The sequence below is a fragment of the Micropterus salmoides genome, unplaced genomic scaffold (genome assembly GCF_014851395.1).
Source record: "Micropterus salmoides isolate LMB-PRFRI ecotype aquatic unplaced genomic scaffold, ASM1485139v1 Ms_hic_scaffold_688, whole genome shotgun sequence".
Classification (NCBI taxonomy): Eukaryota; Metazoa; Chordata; class Actinopteri; order Centrarchiformes; family Centrarchidae; genus Micropterus; species Micropterus salmoides.
In genome coordinates this window covers 64994-82341 of record NW_024044446.1, presented here as the reverse complement: position 1 = coordinate 82341, position 17348 = coordinate 64994, and positions in this window count along the sequence as shown.

Here is a 17348-nt window from a genome sequence, read left to right as displayed (position 1 = left end):
GCTACACAAACATCTCAAGGTTATTAAAACTAAAATAGCACCTTTAATACTAGCTACCGCCAACACTTAACAATAAGGTTAACCAACCAATTGGCCTTGGGACACACCCCGGGACTTGATCAATCTCGGCGGGGCCTTCCTTGGGAGAGGGTGTCCAGTGATAAGTGGCCGAAACACCCAATGATCTCAAGGCACACTGCTGATGATGTTCCCACAATTTATTGTAACATAAATAACAATGTCTATCGGGCTAATACAGCCTTCTAATCAAATAAATAGGACTACAGAGTAGGATTAATAACTTCTCCAAGGTAAAATCAGACTGATTCCTGGATCCGGACTTCTGGATCTTTCTTCAAATAAGTCAGCCATCACGATGGATTGCAGTCGCTTGACTGCTTCATGCAGCTGTCTCGCGGTCTCCCGGGGGCTGTCATTCTCATCTCTTCCAGGATGTGTTTACAGTCACTTGACTGCTTAATACAGCTGTCTCGCGGTCTCCCGGGGGCTGTCACGGGGATCTCCTTTCTGCCACATCTCATCTCTTCCAGGATGTGTTTACAGTCACTTGACTGCTTAATACAGCTGTCTCGCGGTCTCCCGGGGGCTGTCACGGGGATCTCCTTTCTGCCACATCTTATTAGCTCATCTCATCCAGGTCATGGTTAAGGTCACTTGACTGCTTCATACAGCTGGCTCGCGGTCTCCCGGGGGCTGTCATAGGGATCTCCTTCCTGCCACATCTCATCTCTTCCTGGATGTGTTGACGGTCGCTTGACTGCTTCACACAGCTGGCTCGCGGTCTCCCGGGGGCTGTCATAGGGATCTCCTTTCTGCCACATCTCATCCTGACCTTCAGTAGGCTCTTTTGGCCAGCATTCATGGCTTCTATCGCCTTACCGGGGGTTTTTTTCTAAACCTAACCATTACAACATAATGCCTAAACCCAACCAATTTCAATTCTCTTCTAACTTTTCTCCGCTGGGTAGGTGCACACGGCTGGGAGGGCCTAGAGATACTTGCGCCGGCCAGTGCATTGCCTTTGGCCTCCTACTCCAAACCGTGTTAGTCGGCGGACAGCACGGGGGAGGTCATCGAGATAGAATAATACACCCTAACCCGCCCGTGCCTTCGGATCGCCGGGTTCTCTCTAAGCAAAGGTGCACCAGATGCCTTTTTCTCTCTCTCTCTCTCCCTCTCTCTCCCACATGTAGCACGTCTCCCCTTCCTCTCTCCCTCTCTGGAGATGAGCGGTGGGGGGGATCCAGGGTACGCCCAGACGGGCCGGGGTAGTGGTGATGATGTAGTCACATCTCCCATTTCCTTTCCCTGTTGCTGCATACAGTCTTTCCCCTTCTGGATAGTAGCTTAGCTCTTCACAGCTGTCTCATGGACTCATGGGGGCTGTTATAGGCAGTTTCTTCACTTCTCATCCTCTCCTGTGAGCTTGGATCATGCCAGAATTACAGCAGGAAGCTGTGCTTTCCGACAATATATCACACGCCCAGAAAATTACTTCTAGTAGGATTACTTCTTGCTTAGCGGCTTAGACCACGCCCCTTTTGAGTGATTTTGCTCCCTTTTGAGTTATATTCTCGGTTGGGGTCCTTGCAGTTAGGGTTTATATTGGCTATTCAGCCATACTACCTCTCAGCATCCAAAAAGCCCACACTTTACCGTTAAAATACGCTAGTTCTAAAAAATTGATGTTGCACCCTGACTGAGACGTCCATGCAGCAGACTGGAGTTGTCAGCAGACTCCTCCCTCCTTCTTGCTTCCTGGATCTTTACCTCTTGGAGTCGTGCGGTGTAATTGGGACACAAGAGGAGGCTGCGCAAGCTCGAGAGCGCCCCCTGGCCTGTCCCCATGGTTCTCCGCAGCGCCCCCTGCCGGGTCTTCATGGTACTTCAGACAGTGGCTTCACAGCGATTCCTCTTTCAACCCATGGATCCATCTCTTTAGACGACAACTTCGTCTTCTCTGTAAGTGACTGCTCAGCTACACAAACATCTCAAGGTTATTAAAACTAAAATAGCACCTTTAATACTAGCTACCGCCAACACTTAACAATAAGGTTAACCAACCAATTGGCCTTGGGACACACCCCGGGACTTGATCAATCTCGGCGGGGCCTTCCTTGGGAGAGGGTGTCCAGTGATAAGTGGCCGAAACACCCAATGATCTCAAGGCACACTGCTGATGATGTTCCCACAATTTATTGTAACATAAATAACAATGTCTATCGGGCTAATACAGCCTTCTAATCAAATAAATAGGACTACAGAGTAGGATTAATAACTTCTCCAAGGTAAAATCAGACTGATTCCTGGATCCGGACTTCTGGATCTTTCTTCAAATAAGTCAGCCATCACGATGGATTGCAGTCGCTTGACTGCTTCATGCAGCTGTCTCGCGGTCTCCCGGGGGCTGTCATTCTCATCTCTTCCAGGATGTGTTTACAGTCACTTGACTGCTTAATACAGCTGTCTCGCGGTCTCCCGGGGGCTGTCACGGGGATCTCCTTTCTGCCACATCTCATCTCTTCCAGGATGTGTTTACAGTCACTTGACTGCTTAATACAGCTGTCTCGCGGTCTCCCGGGGGCTGTCACGGGGATCTCCTTTCTGCCACATCTTATTAGCTCATCTCATCCAGGTCATGGTTAAGGTCACTTGACTGCTTCATACAGCTGGCTCGCGGTCTCCCGGGGGCTGTCATAGGGATCTCCTTCCTGCCACATCTCATCTCTTCCTGGATGTGTTGACGGTCGCTTGACTGCTTCACACAGCTGGCTCGCGGTCTCCCGGGGGCTGTCATAGGGATCTCCTTTCTGCCACATCTCATCCTGACCTTCAGTAGGCTCTTTTGGCCAGCATTCATGGCTTCTATCGCCTTACCGGGGTTTTTTTCTAAACCTAACCATTACAACATAATGCCTAAACCCAACCAATTTCAATTCTCTTCTAACTTTTCTCCGCTGGGTAGGTGCACACGGCTGGGAGGGCCTAGAGATACTTGCGCCGGCCAGTGCATTGCCTTTGGCCTCCTACTCCAAACCGTGTTAGTCGGCGGACAGCACGGGGGAGGTCATCGAGATAGAATAATACACCCTAACCCGCCCGTGCCTTCGGATCGCCGGGTTCTCTCTAAGCAAAGGTGCACCAGATGCCTTTTTCTCTCTCTCTCTCTCCCTCTCTCTCCCACATGTAGCACGTCTCCCCTTCCTCTCTCCCTCTCTGGAGATGAGCGGTGGGGGGGATCCAGGGTACGCCCAGACGGGCCGGGTAGTGGTGATGATGTAGTCACATCTCCCATTTCCTTTCCCTGTTGCTGCATACAGTCTTTCCCCTTCTGGATAGTAGCTTAGCTCTTCACAGCTGTCTCATGGACTCATGGGGGCTGTTATAGGCAGTTTCTTCACTTCTCATCCTCTCCTGTGAGCTTGGATCATGCCAGAATTACAGCAGGAAGCTGTGCTTTCCGACAATATATCACACGCCCAGAAAATTACTTCTAGTAGGATTACTTCTTGCTTAGCGTCTTAGACCACGCCCCTTTTGAGTGATTTTGCTCCCTTTTGAGTTATATTCTCGGTTGGGGTCCTTGCAGTTAGGGTTTATATTGGCTATTCAGCCATACTACCTCTCAGCATCCAAAAAGCCCACACTTTACCGTTAAAATACGCTAGTTCTAAAAAATTGATGTTGCACCCTGACTGAGACGTCCATGCAGCAGACTGGAGTTGTCAGCAGACTCCTCCCTCCTTCTTGCTTCCTGGATCTTTACCTCTTGGAGTCGTGCGGTGTAATTGGGACACAAGAGGAGGCTGCGCAAGCTCGAGAGCGCCCCCTGGCCTGTCCCCATGGTTCTCCGCAGCGCCCCCTGCCGGGTCTTCATGGTACTTCAGACAGTGGCTTCACAGCGATTCCTCTTTCAACCCATGGATCCATCTCTTTAGACGACAACTTCGTCTTCTCTGTAAGTGACTGCTCAGCTACACAAACATCTCAAGGTTATTAAAACTAAAATAGCACCTTTAATACTAGCTACCGCCAACACTTAAAATTTAACCAATTGGCCTTGGGACACACCCCGGGACTTGATCAATCTCGGCGGGGCCTTCCTTGGAGGGTGTTGAAAGTCGAGACACCCAATGATCTCAAGGGTGCATGATTCCCACAAATGTAACATAAATAACAATGTCTCGGGCTAATACAGCCTTCAATCAAATAAATAACTAAGAAAACACTTACCTCCAAGGTAAAATCAACTGATTCCTTACCGACTTCTGGAACCAAATTAAAGGGAAACCTGAAGGAAAGGACTTAAAGGGACCACTCTGTCATCCTGATGAAGGACAGTCCGCCCTCCGAAACGTTGCTCAAGGCAGGGTGAAGCAGGACCAAGTCGGCCTGAATTAAAGTTTACAGTCATGACTCATACAGCTCTCGCGGACCCGTGGAGTCCAATTTTTGATCTCATCCAGGATGGTTAAGGCACTTGACTGCTTCATACAGGCTCGCGGTCTCCCGGGGGCTGTCATAGGGATCTGTTTTCTCACTTTCTGTGGACTCTGAAGGCTTCATCACAGGACCGCGGTCACCTGTCTGGCTAACGCTAATCTCACGTCAAGGTCGTTGGCCAGTACTTTTCCCTTCCTCCTAACCAGCCATGCCGCCGTGTGTGTCATTCTGGAGCTTTCCCTGGTGAGTGAGGACATCCTTACCTAGCTGCAACACCTAAACTTAACATCAGTGATTATTGTGACCCACTGGAAATTTAAAATTCTCAAGCAGGAGAAGGCTAAGAAGTGAATTGGATTTTAATCGTCAGACACCCAAATAGGGTGCAGATTGCAAAATTAGCAGATATTATTCTGATTAATGGCCTCAAGCTGAAGAGAACAACAAGAAAACACTTACCTCAAACTAGAAAAAAGGAAAATACTTACCGTTTTTGAACCAAATTAAAGGGAAACCTAAGGAAAAGGACATTTAAAGGGACCACTCTGTCATGCCTGATGAAGGACAAGCCGCCCTCCGAAACGTTGCAACAAGGCAGAGTGAAGCAGGACCAAGTCGGCCTGAATTAAAGATAAATGAATCAACAGCTACAGGACCCGTGGAGTCCAATTTTTTGAACCAGCGCAGAGGTAATGCACCTTTGTGGCTTTTATAAGGTGAAATGTGGAGTTGGGAGGTGTTTTTCACTTTCTGTGGACTCTGAAGGCACATCACAGGACCGTGCACCAGTCTGGCTAACGCTAAGCTACGTAAGTCGTTAGCCAGTACTTTTCCCCTCCTCCTAACCAGCCAGCGCCGTGTGTGTCATTCTGGAGCTTTCCCTGGTGAGTGAGGACATCCTTACCTAGCTGCAACACCTAAACTTAACATCAGTGATTATTGTGACCCACTGGAAATTTAAAATTCTCAAGCAGGAGAAGGCTAAGAAGTGAATTGGATTTTAATCGTCAGACACCCAAATAGGGTGCAGATTGCAAAATTAGCAGATATTATTCTGATTAATGGCCTCAAGCTGAAGAGAACAACAAGAAAACACTTACCTCAAACTAGAAAAAAGGAAAATACTTACCGTTTTTGAACCAAATTAAAGGGAAACCTAAGGAAAAGGACATTTAAAGGGACCACTCTGTCATGCCTGATGAAGGACAAGCCGCCCTCCGAAACGTTGCAACAAGGCAGAGTGAAGCAGGACCAAGTCGGCCTGAATTAAAGATAAATGAATCAACAGCTACAGGACCCGTGGAGTCCAATTTTTTGAACCAGCGCAGAGGTAATGCACCTTTGTGGCTTTTATAAGGTGAAATGTGGAGTTGGGAGGTGTTTTTCACTTTCTGTGGACTCTGAAGGCACATCACAGGACCGTGCACCAGTCTGGCTAACGCTAAGCTACGTAAGTCGTTAGCCAGTACTTTTCCCCTCCTCCTAACCAGCCAGCGCCGTGTGTGTCATTCTGGAGCTTTCCCTGGTGAGTGAGGACATCCTTACCTAGCTGCAACACCTAAACTTAACATCAGTGATTATTGTGACCCACTGGAAATTTAAAATTCTCAAGCAGGAGAAGGCTAAGAAGTGAATTGGATTTTAATCGTCAGACACCCAAATAGGGTGCAGATTGCAAAATTAGCAGATATTATTCTGATTAATGGCCTCAAGCTGAAGAGAACAACAAGAAAACACTTACCTCAAACTAGAAAAAAGGAAAATACTTACCGTTTTTGAACCAAATTAAAGGGAAACCTAAGGAAAAGGACATTTAAAGGGACCACTCTGTCATGCCTGATGAAGGACAAGCCGCCCTCCGAAACGTTGCAACAAGGCAGAGTGAAGCAGGACCAAGTCGGCCTGAATTAAAGATAAATGAATCAACAGCTACAGGACCCGTGGAGTCCAATTTTTTGAACCAGCGCAGAGGTAATGCACCTTTGTGGCTTTTATAAGGTGAAATGTGGAGTTGGGAGGTGTTTTTCACTTTCTGTGGACTCTGAAGGCACATCACAGGACCGTGCACCAGTCTGGCTAACGCTAAGCTACGTAAGTCGTTAGCCAGTACTTTTCCCCTCCTCCTAACCAGCCAGCGCCGTGTGTGTCATTCTGGAGCTTTCCCTGGTGAGTGAGGACATCCTTACCTAGCTGCAACACCTAAACTTAACATCAGTGATTATTGTGACCCACTGGAAATTTAAAATTCTCAAGCAGGAGAAGGCTAAGAAGTGAATTGGATTTTAATCGTCAGACACCCAAATAGGGTGCAGATTGCAAAATTAGCAGATATTATTCTGATTAATGGCCTCAAGCTGAAGAGAACAACAAGAAAACACTTACCTCAAACTAGAAAAAAGGAAAATACTTACCGTTTTTGAACCAAATTAAAGGGAAACCTAAGGAAAAGGACATTTAAAGGGACCACTCTGTCATGCCTGATGAAGGACAAGCCGCCCTCCGAAACGTTGCAACAAGGCAGAGTGAAGCAGGACCAAGTCGGCCTGAATTAAAGATAAATGAATCAACAGCTACAGGACCCGTGGAGTCCAATTTTTTGAACCAGCGCAGAGGTAATGCACCTTTGTGGCTTTTATAAGGTGAAATGTGGAGTTGGGAGGTGTTTTTCACTTTCTGTGGACTCTGAAGGCACATCACAGGACCGTGCACCAGTCTGGCTAACGCTAAGCTACGTAAGTCGTTAGCCAGTACTTTTCCCCTCCTCCTAACCAGCCAGCGCCGTGTGTGTCATTCTGGAGCTTTCCCTGGTGAGTGAGGACATCCTTACCTAGCTGCAACACCTAAACTTAACATCAGTGATTATTGTGACCCACTGGAAATTTAAAATTCTCAAGCAGGAGAAGGCTAAGAAGTGAATTGGATTTTAATCGTCAGACACCCAAATAGGGTGCAGATTGCAAAATTAGCAGATATTATTCTGATTAATGGCCTCAAGCTGAAGAGAACAACAAGAAAACACTTACCTCAAACTAGAAAAAAGGAAAATACTTACCGTTTTTGAACCAAATTAAAGGGAAACCTAAGGAAAAGGACATTTAAAGGGACCACTCTGTCATGCCTGATGAAGGACAAGCCGCCCTCCGAAACGTTGCAACAAGGCAGAGTGAAGCAGGACCAAGTCGGCCTGAATTAAAGATAAATGAATCAACAGCTACAGGACCCGTGGAGTCCAATTTTTTGAACCAGCGCAGAGGTAATGCACCTTTGTGGCTTTTATAAGGTGAAATGTGGAGTTGGGAGGTGTTTTTCACTTTCTGGGACTCTGAAGGCACATCACAGGACCGTGCACCAGTCTGGCTAACGCTAAGCTACGTAAGTCGTTAGCCAGTACTTTTCCCCTCCTCCTAACCAGCCAGCGCCGTGTGTGTCATTCTGGAGCTTTCCCTGGTGAGTGAGGACATCCTTACCTAGCTGCAACACCTAAACTTAACATCAGTGATTATTGTGACCCACTGGAAATTTAAAATTCTCAAGCAGGAGAAGGCTAAGAAGTGAATTGGATTTTAATCGTCAGACACCCAAATAGGGTGCAGATTGCAAAATTAGCAGATATTATTCTGATTAATGGCCTCAAGCTGAAGAGAACAACAAGAAAACACTTACCTCAAACTAGAAAAAAGGAAAATACTTACCGTTTTTGAACCAAATTAAAGGGAAACCTAAGGAAAAGGACATTTAAAGGGACCACTCTGTCATGCCTGATGAAGGACAAGCCGCCCTCCGAAACGTTGCAACAAGGCAGAGTGAAGCAGGACCAAGTCGGCCTGAATTAAAGATAAATGAATCAACAGCTACAGGACCCGTGGAGTCCAATTTTTTGAACCAGCGCAGAGGTAATGCACCTTTGTGGCTTTTATAAGGTGAAATGTGGAGTTGGGAGGTGTTTTTCACTTTCTGTGGACTCTGAAGGCACATCACAGGACCGTGCACCAGTCTGGCTAACGCTAAGCTACGTAAGTCGTTAGCCAGTACTTTTCCCCTCCTCCTAACCAGCCAGCGCCGTGTGTGTCATTCTGGAGCTTTCCCTGGTGAGTGAGGACATCCTTACCTAGCTGCAACACCTAAACTTAACATCAGTGATTATTGTGACCCACTGGAAATTTAAAATTCTCAAGCAGGAGAAGGCTAAGAAGTGAATTGGATTTTAATCGTCAGACACCCAAATAGGGTGCAGATTGCAAAATTAGCAGATATTATTCTGATTAATGGCCTCAAGCTGAAGAGAACAACAAGAAAACACTTACCTCAAACTAGAAAAAAGGAAAATACTTACCGTTTTTGAACCAAATTAAAGGGAAACCTAAGGAAAAGGACATTTAAAGGGACCACTCTGTCATGCCTGATGAAGGACAAGCCGCCCTCCGAAACGTTGCAACAAGGCAGAGTGAAGCAGGACCAAGTCGGCCTGAATTAAAGATAAATGAATCAACAGCTACAGGACCCGTGGAGTCCAATTTTTTGAACCAGCGCAGAGGTAATGCACCTTTGTGGCTTTTATAAGGTGAAATGTGGAGTTGGGAGGTGTTTTTCACTTTCTGTGGACTCTGAAGGCACATCACAGGACCGTGCACCAGTCTGGCTAACGCTAAGCTACGTAAGTCGTTAGCCAGTACTTTTCCCCTCCTCCTAACCAGCCAGCGCCGTGTGTGTCATTCTGGAGCTTTCCCTGGTGAGTGAGGACATCCTTACCTAGCTGCAACACCTAAACTTAACATCAGTGATTATTGTGACCCACTGGAAATTTAAAATTCTCAAGCAGGAGAAGGCTAAGAAGTGAATTGGATTTTAATCGTCAGACACCCAAATAGGGTGCAGATTGCAAAATTAGCAGATATTATTCTGATTAATGGCCTCAAGCTGAAGAGAACAACAAGAAAACACTTACCTCAAACTAGAAAAAAGGAAAATACTTACCGTTTTTGAACCAAATTAAAGGGAAACCTAAGGAAAAGGACATTTAAAGGGACCACTCTGTCATGCCTGATGAAGGACAAGCCGCCCTCCGAAACGTTGCAACAAGGCAGAGTGAAGCAGGACCAAGTCGGCCTGAATTAAAGATAAATGAATCAACAGCTACAGGACCCGTGGAGTCCAATTTTTTGAACCAGCGCAGAGGTAATGCACCTTTGTGGCTTTTATAAGGTGAAATGTGGAGTTGGGAGGTGTTTTTCACTTTCTGTGGACTCTGAAGGCACATCACAGGACCGTGCACCAGTCTGGCTAACGCTAAGCTACGTAAGTCGTTAGCCAGTACTTTTCCCCTCCTCCTAACCAGCCAGCGCCGTGTGTGTCATTCTGGAGCTTTCCCTGGTGAGTGAGGACATCCTTACCTAGCTGCAACACCTAAACTTAACATCAGTGATTATTGTGACCCACTGGAAATTTAAAATTCTCAAGCAGGAGAAGGCTAAGAAGTGAATTGGATTTTAATCGTCAGACACCCAAATAGGGTGCAGATTGCAAAATTAGCAGATATTATTCTGATTAATGGCCTCAAGCTGAAGAGAACAACAAGAAAACACTTACCTCAAACTAGAAAAAAGGAAAATACTTACCGTTTTTGAACCAAATTAAAGGGAAACCTAAGGAAAAGGACATTTAAAGGGACCACTCTGTCATGCCTGATGAAGGACAAGCCGCCCTCCGAAACGTTGCAACAAGGCAGAGTGAAGCAGGACCAAGTCGGCCTGAATTAAAGATAAATGAATCAACAGCTACAGGACCCGTGGAGTCCAATTTTTTGAACCAGCGCAGAGGTAATGCACCTTTGTGGCTTTTATAAGGTGAAATGTGGAGTTGGGAGGTGTTTTTCACTTTCTGTGGACTCTGAAGGCACATCACAGGACCGTGCACCAGTCTGGCTAACGCTAAGCTACGTAAGTCGTTAGCCAGTACTTTTCCCCTCCTCCTAACCAGCCAGCGCCGTGTGTGTCATTCTGGAGCTTTCCCTGGTGAGTGAGGACATCCTTACCTAGCTGCAACACCTAAACTTAACATCAGTGATTATTGTGACCCACTGGAAATTTAAAATTCTCAAGCAGGAGAAGGCTAAGAAGTGAATTGGATTTTAATCGTCAGACACCCAAATAGGGTGCAGATTGCAAAATTAGCAGATATTATTCTGATTAATGGCCTCAAGCTGAAGAGAACAACAAGAAAACACTTACCTCAAACTAGAAAAAAGGAAAATACTTACCGTTTTTGAACCAAATTAAAGGGAAACCTAAGGAAAAGGACATTTAAAGGGACCACTCTGTCATGCCTGATGAAGGACAAGCCGCCCTCCGAAACGTTGCAACAAGGCAGAGTGAAGCAGGACCAAGTCGGCCTGAATTAAAGATAAATGAATCAACAGCTACAGGACCCGTGGAGTCCAATTTTTTGAACCAGCGCAGAGGTAATGCACCTTTGTGGCTTTTATAAGGTGAAATGTGGAGTTGGGAGGTGTTTTTCACTTTCTGTGGACTCTGAAGGCACATCACAGGACCGTGCACCAGTCTGGCTAACGCTAAGCTACGTAAGTCGTTAGCCAGTACTTTTCCCCTCCTCCTAACCAGCCAGCGCCGTGTGTGTCATTCTGGAGCTTTCCCTGGTGAGTGAGGACATCCTTACCTAGCTGCAACACCTAAACTTAACATCAGTGATTATTGTGACCCACTGGAAATTTAAAATTCTCAAGCAGGAGAAGGCTAAGAAGTGAATTGGATTTTAATCGTCAGACACCCAAATAGGGTGCAGATTGCAAAATTAGCAGATATTATTCTGATTAATGGCCTCAAGCTGAAGAGAACAACAAGAAAACACTTACCTCAAACTAGAAAAAAGGAAAATACTTACCGTTTTTGAACCAAATTAAAGGGAAACCTAAGGAAAAGGACATTTAAAGGGACCACTCTGTCATGCCTGATGAAGGACAAGCCGCCCTCCGAAACGTTGCAACAAGGCAGAGTGAAGCAGGACCAAGTCGGCCTGAATTAAAGATAAATGAATCAACAGCTACAGGACCCGTGGAGTCCAATTTTTTGAACCAGCGCAGAGGTAATGCACCTTTGTGGCTTTTATAAGGTGAAATGTGGAGTTGGGAGGTGTTTTTCACTTTCTGTGGACTCTGAAGGCACATCACAGGACCGTGCACCAGTCTGGCTAACGCTAAGCTACGTAAGTCGTTAGCCAGTACTTTTCCCCTCCTCCTAACCAGCCAGCGCCGTGTGTGTCATTCTGGAGCTTTCCCTGGTGAGTGAGGACATCCTTACCTAGCTGCAACACCTAAACTTAACATCAGTGATTATTGTGACCCACTGGAAATTTAAAATTCTCAAGCAGGAGAAGGCTAAGAAGTGAATTGGATTTTAATCGTCAGACACCCAAATAGGGTGCAGATTGCAAAATTAGCAGATATTATTCTGATTAATGGCCTCAAGCTGAAGAGAACAACAAGAAAACACTTACCTCAAACTAGAAAAAAGGAAAATACTTACCGTTTTTGAACCAAATTAAAGGGAAACCTAAGGAAAAGGACATTTAAAGGGACCACTCTGTCATGCCTGATGAAGGACAAGCCGCCCTCCGAAACGTTGCAACAAGGCAGAGTGAAGCAGGACCAAGTCGGCCTGAATTAAAGATAAATGAATCAACAGCTACAGGACCCGTGGAGTCCAATTTTTTGAACCAGCGCAGAGGTAATGCACCTTTGTGGCTTTTATAAGGTGAAATGTGGAGTTGGGAGGTGTTTTTCACTTTCTGTGGACTCTGAAGGCACATCACAGGACCGTGCACCAGTCTGGCTAACGCTAAGCTACGTAAGTCGTTAGCCAGTACTTTTCCCCTCCTCCTAACCAGCCAGCGCCGTGTGTGTCATTCTGGAGCTTTCCCTGGTGAGTGAGGACATCCTTACCTAGCTGCAACACCTAAACTTAACATCAGTGATTATTGTGACCCACTGGAAATTTAAAATTCTCAAGCAGGAGAAGGCTAAGAAGTGAATTGGATTTTAATCGTCAGACACCCAAATAGGGTGCAGATTGCAAAATTAGCAGATATTATTCTGATTAATGGCCTCAAGCTGAAGAGAACAACAAGAAAACACTTACCTCAAACTAGAAAAAAGGAAAATACTTACCGTTTTTGAACCAAATTAAAGGGAAACCTAAGGAAAAGGACATTTAAAGGGACCACTCTGTCATGCCTGATGAAGGACAAGCCGCCCTCCGAAACGTTGCAACAAGGCAGAGTGAAGCAGGACCAAGTCGGCCTGAATTAAAGATAAATGAATCAACAGCTACAGGACCCGTGGAGTCCAATTTTTTGAACCAGCGCAGAGGTAATGCACCTTTGTGGCTTTTATAAGGTGAAATGTGGAGTTGGGAGGTGTTTTTCACTTTCTGTGGACTCTGAAGGCACATCACAGGACCGTGCACCAGTCTGGCTAACGCTAAGCTACGTAAGTCGTTAGCCAGTACTTTTCCCCTCCTCCTAACCAGCCAGCGCCGTGTGTGTCATTCTGGAGCTTTCCCTGGTGAGTGAGGACATCCTTACCTAGCTGCAACACCTAAACTTAACATCAGTGATTATTGTGACCCACTGGAAATTTAAAATTCTCAAGCAGGAGAAGGCTAAGAAGTGAATTGGATTTTAATCGTCAGACACCCAAATAGGGTGCAGATTGCAAAATTAGCAGATATTATTCTGATTAATGGCCTCAAGCTGAAGAGAACAACAAGAAAACACTTACCTCAAACTAGAAAAAAGGAAAATACTTACCGTTTTTGAACCAAATTAAAGGGAAACCTAAGGAAAAGGACATTTAAAGGGACCACTCTGTCATGCCTGATGAAGGACAAGCCGCCCTCCGAAACGTTGCAACAAGGCAGAGTGAAGCAGGACCAAGTCGGCCTGAATTAAAGATAAATGAATCAACAGCTACAGGACCCGTGGAGTCCAATTTTTTGAACCAGCGCAGAGGTAATGCACCTTTGTGGCTTTTATAAGGTGAAATGTGGAGTTGGGAGGTGTTTTTCACTTTCTGTGGACTCTGAAGGCACATCACAGGACCGTGCACCAGTCTGGCTAACGCTAAGCTACGTAAGTCGTTAGCCAGTACTTTTCCCCTCCTCCTAACCAGCCAGCGCCGTGTGTGTCATTCTGGAGCTTTCCCTGGTGAGTGAGGACATCCTTACCTAGCTGCAACACCTAAACTTAACATCAGTGATTATTGTGACCCACTGGAAATTTAAAATTCTCAAGCAGGAGAAGGCTAAGAAGTGAATTGGATTTTAATCGTCAGACACCCAAATAGGGTGCAGATTGCAAAATTAGCAGATATTATTCTGATTAATGGCCTCAAGCTGAAGAGAACAACAAGAAAACACTTACCTCAAACTAGAAAAAAGGAAAATACTTACCGTTTTTGAACCAAATTAAAGGGAAACCTAAGGAAAAGGACATTTAAAGGGACCACTCTGTCATGCCTGATGAAGGACAAGCCGCCCTCCGAAACGTTGCAACAAGGCAGAGTGAAGCAGGACCAAGTCGGCCTGAATTAAAGATAAATGAATCAACAGCTACAGGACCCGTGGAGTCCAATTTTTTGAACCAGCGCAGAGGTAATGCACCTTTGTGGCTTTTATAAGGTGAAATGTGGAGTTGGGAGGTGTTTTTCACTTTCTGTGGACTCTGAAGGCACATCACAGGACCGTGCACCAGTCTGGCTAACGCTAAGCTACGTAAGTCGTTAGCCAGTACTTTTCCCCTCCTCCTAACCAGCCAGCGCCGTGTGTGTCATTCTGGAGCTTTCCCTGGTGAGTGAGGACATCCTTACCTAGCTGCAACACCTAAACTTAACATCAGTGATTATTGTGACCCACTGGAAATTTAAAATTCTCAAGCAGGAGAAGGCTAAGAAGTGAATTGGATTTTAATCGTCAGACACCCAAATAGGGTGCAGATTGCAAAATTAGCAGATATTATTCTGATTAATGGCCTCAAGCTGAAGAGAACAACAAGAAAACACTTACCTCAAACTAGAAAAAAGGAAAATACTTACCGTTTTTGAACCAAATTAAAGGGAAACCTAAGGAAAAGGACATTTAAAGGGACCACTCTGTCATGCCTGATGAAGGACAAGCCGCCCTCCGAAACGTTGCAACAAGGCAGAGTGAAGCAGGACCAAGTCGGCCTGAATTAAAGATAAATGAATCAACAGCTACAGGACCCGTGGAGTCCAATTTTTTGAACCAGCGCAGAGGTAATGCACCTTTGTGGCTTTTATAAGGTGAAATGTGGAGTTGGGAGGTGTTTTTCACTTTCTGTGGACTCTGAAGGCACATCACAGGACCGTGCACCAGTCTGGCTAACGCTAAGCTACGTAAGTCGTTAGCCAGTACTTTTCCCCTCCTCCTAACCAGCCAGCGCCGTGTGTGTCATTCTGGAGCTTTCCCTGGTGAGTGAGGACATCCTTACCTAGCTGCAACACCTAAACTTAACATCAGTGATTATTGTGACCCACTGGAAATTTAAAATTCTCAAGCAGGAGAAGGCTAAGAAGTGAATTGGATTTTAATCGTCAGACACCCAAATAGGGTGCAGATTGCAAAATTAGCAGATATTATTCTGATTAATGGCCTCAAGCTGAAGAGAACAACAAGAAAACACTTACCTCAAACTAGAAAAAAGGAAAATACTTACCGTTTTTGAACCAAATTAAAGGGAAACCTAAGGAAAAGGACATTTAAAGGGACCACTCTGTCATGCCTGATGAAGGACAAGCCGCCCTCCGAAACGTTGCAACAAGGCAGAGTGAAGCAGGACCAAGTCGGCCTGAATTAAAGATAAATGAATCAACAGCTACAGGACCCGTGGAGTCCAATTTTTTGAACCAGCGCAGAGGTAATGCACCTTTGTGGCTTTTATAAGGTGAAATGTGGAGTTGGGAGGTGTTTTTCACTTTCTGTGGACTCTGAAGGCACATCACAGGACCGTGCACCAGTCTGGCTAACGCTAAGCTACGTAAGTCGTTAGCCAGTACTTTTCCCCTCCTCCTAACCAGCCAGCGCCGTGTGTGTCATTCTGGAGCTTTCCCTGGTGAGTGAGGACATCCTTACCTAGCTGCAACACCTAAACTTAACATCAGTGATTATTGTGACCCACTGGAAATTTAAAATTCTCAAGCAGGAGAAGGCTAAGAAGTGAATTGGATTTTAATCGTCAGACACCCAAATAGGGTGCAGATTGCAAAATTAGCAGATATTATTCTGATTAATGGCCTCAAGCTGAAGAGAACAACAAGAAAACACTTACCTCAAACTAGAAAAAAGGAAAATACTTACCGTTTTTGAACCAAATTAAAGGGAAACCTAAGGAAAAGGACATTTAAAGGGACCACTCTGTCATGCCTGATGAAGGACAAGCCGCCCTCCGAAACGTTGCAACAAGGCAGAGTGAAGCAGGACCAAGTCGGCCTGAATTAAAGATAAATGAATCAACAGCTACAGGACCCGTGGAGTCCAATTTTTTGAACCAGCGCAGAGGTAATGCACCTTTGTGGCTTTTATAAGGTGAAATGTGGAGTTGGGAGGTGTTTTTCACTTTCTGTGGACTCTGAAGGCACATCACAGGACCGTGCACCAGTCTGGCTAACGCTAAGCTACGTAAGTCGTTAGCCAGTACTTTTCCCCTCCTCCTAACCAGCCAGCGCCGTGTGTGTCATTCTGGAGCTTTCCCTGGTGAGTGAGGACATCCTTACCTAGCTGCAACACCTAAACTTAACATCAGTGATTATTGTGACCCACTGGAAATTTAAAATTCTCAAGCAGGAGAAGGCTAAGAAGTGAATTGGATTTTAATCGTCAGACACCCAAATAGGGTGCAGATTGCAAAATTAGCAGATATTATTCTGATTAATGGCCTCAAGCTGAAGAGAACAACAAGAAAACACTTACCTCAAACTAGAAAAAAGGAAAATACTTACCGTTTTTGAACCAAATTAAAGGGAAACCTAAGGAAAAGGACATTTAAAGGGACCACTCTGTCATGCCTGATGAAGGACAAGCCGCCCTCCGAAACGTTGCAACAAGGCAGAGTGAAGCAGGACCAAGTCGGCCTGAATTAAAGATAAATGAATCAACAGCTACAGGACCCGTGGAGTCCAATTTTTTGAACCAGCGCAGAGGTAATGCACCTTTGTGGCTTTTATAAGGTGAAATGTGGAGTTGGGAGGTGTTTTTCACTTTCTGTGGACTCTGAAGGCACATCACAGGACCGTGCACCAGTCTGGCTAACGCTAAGCTACGTAAGTCGTTAGCCAGTACTTTTCCCCTCCTCCTAACCAGCCAGCGCCGTGTGTGTCATTCTGGAGCTTTCCCTGGTGAGTGAGGACATCCTTACCTAGCTGCAACACCTAAACTTAACATCAGTGATTATTGTGACCCACTGGAAATTTAAAATTCTCAAGCAGGAGAAGGCTAAGAAGTGAATTGGATTTTAATCGTCAGACACCCAAATAGGGTGCAGATTGCAAAATTAGCAGATATTATTCTGATTAATGGCCTCAAGCTGAAGAGAACAACAAGAAAACACTTACCTCAAACTAGAAAAAAGGAAAATACTTACCGTTTTTGAACCAAATTAAAGGGAAACCTAAGGAAAAGGACATTTAAAGGGACCACTCTGTCATGCCTGATGAAGGACAAGCCGCCCTCCGAAACGTTGCAACAAGGCAGAGTGAAGCAGGACCAAGTCGGCCTGAATTAAAGATAAATGAATCAACAGCTACAGGACCCGTGGAGTCCAATTTTTTGAACCAGCGCAGAGGTAATGCACCTTTGTGG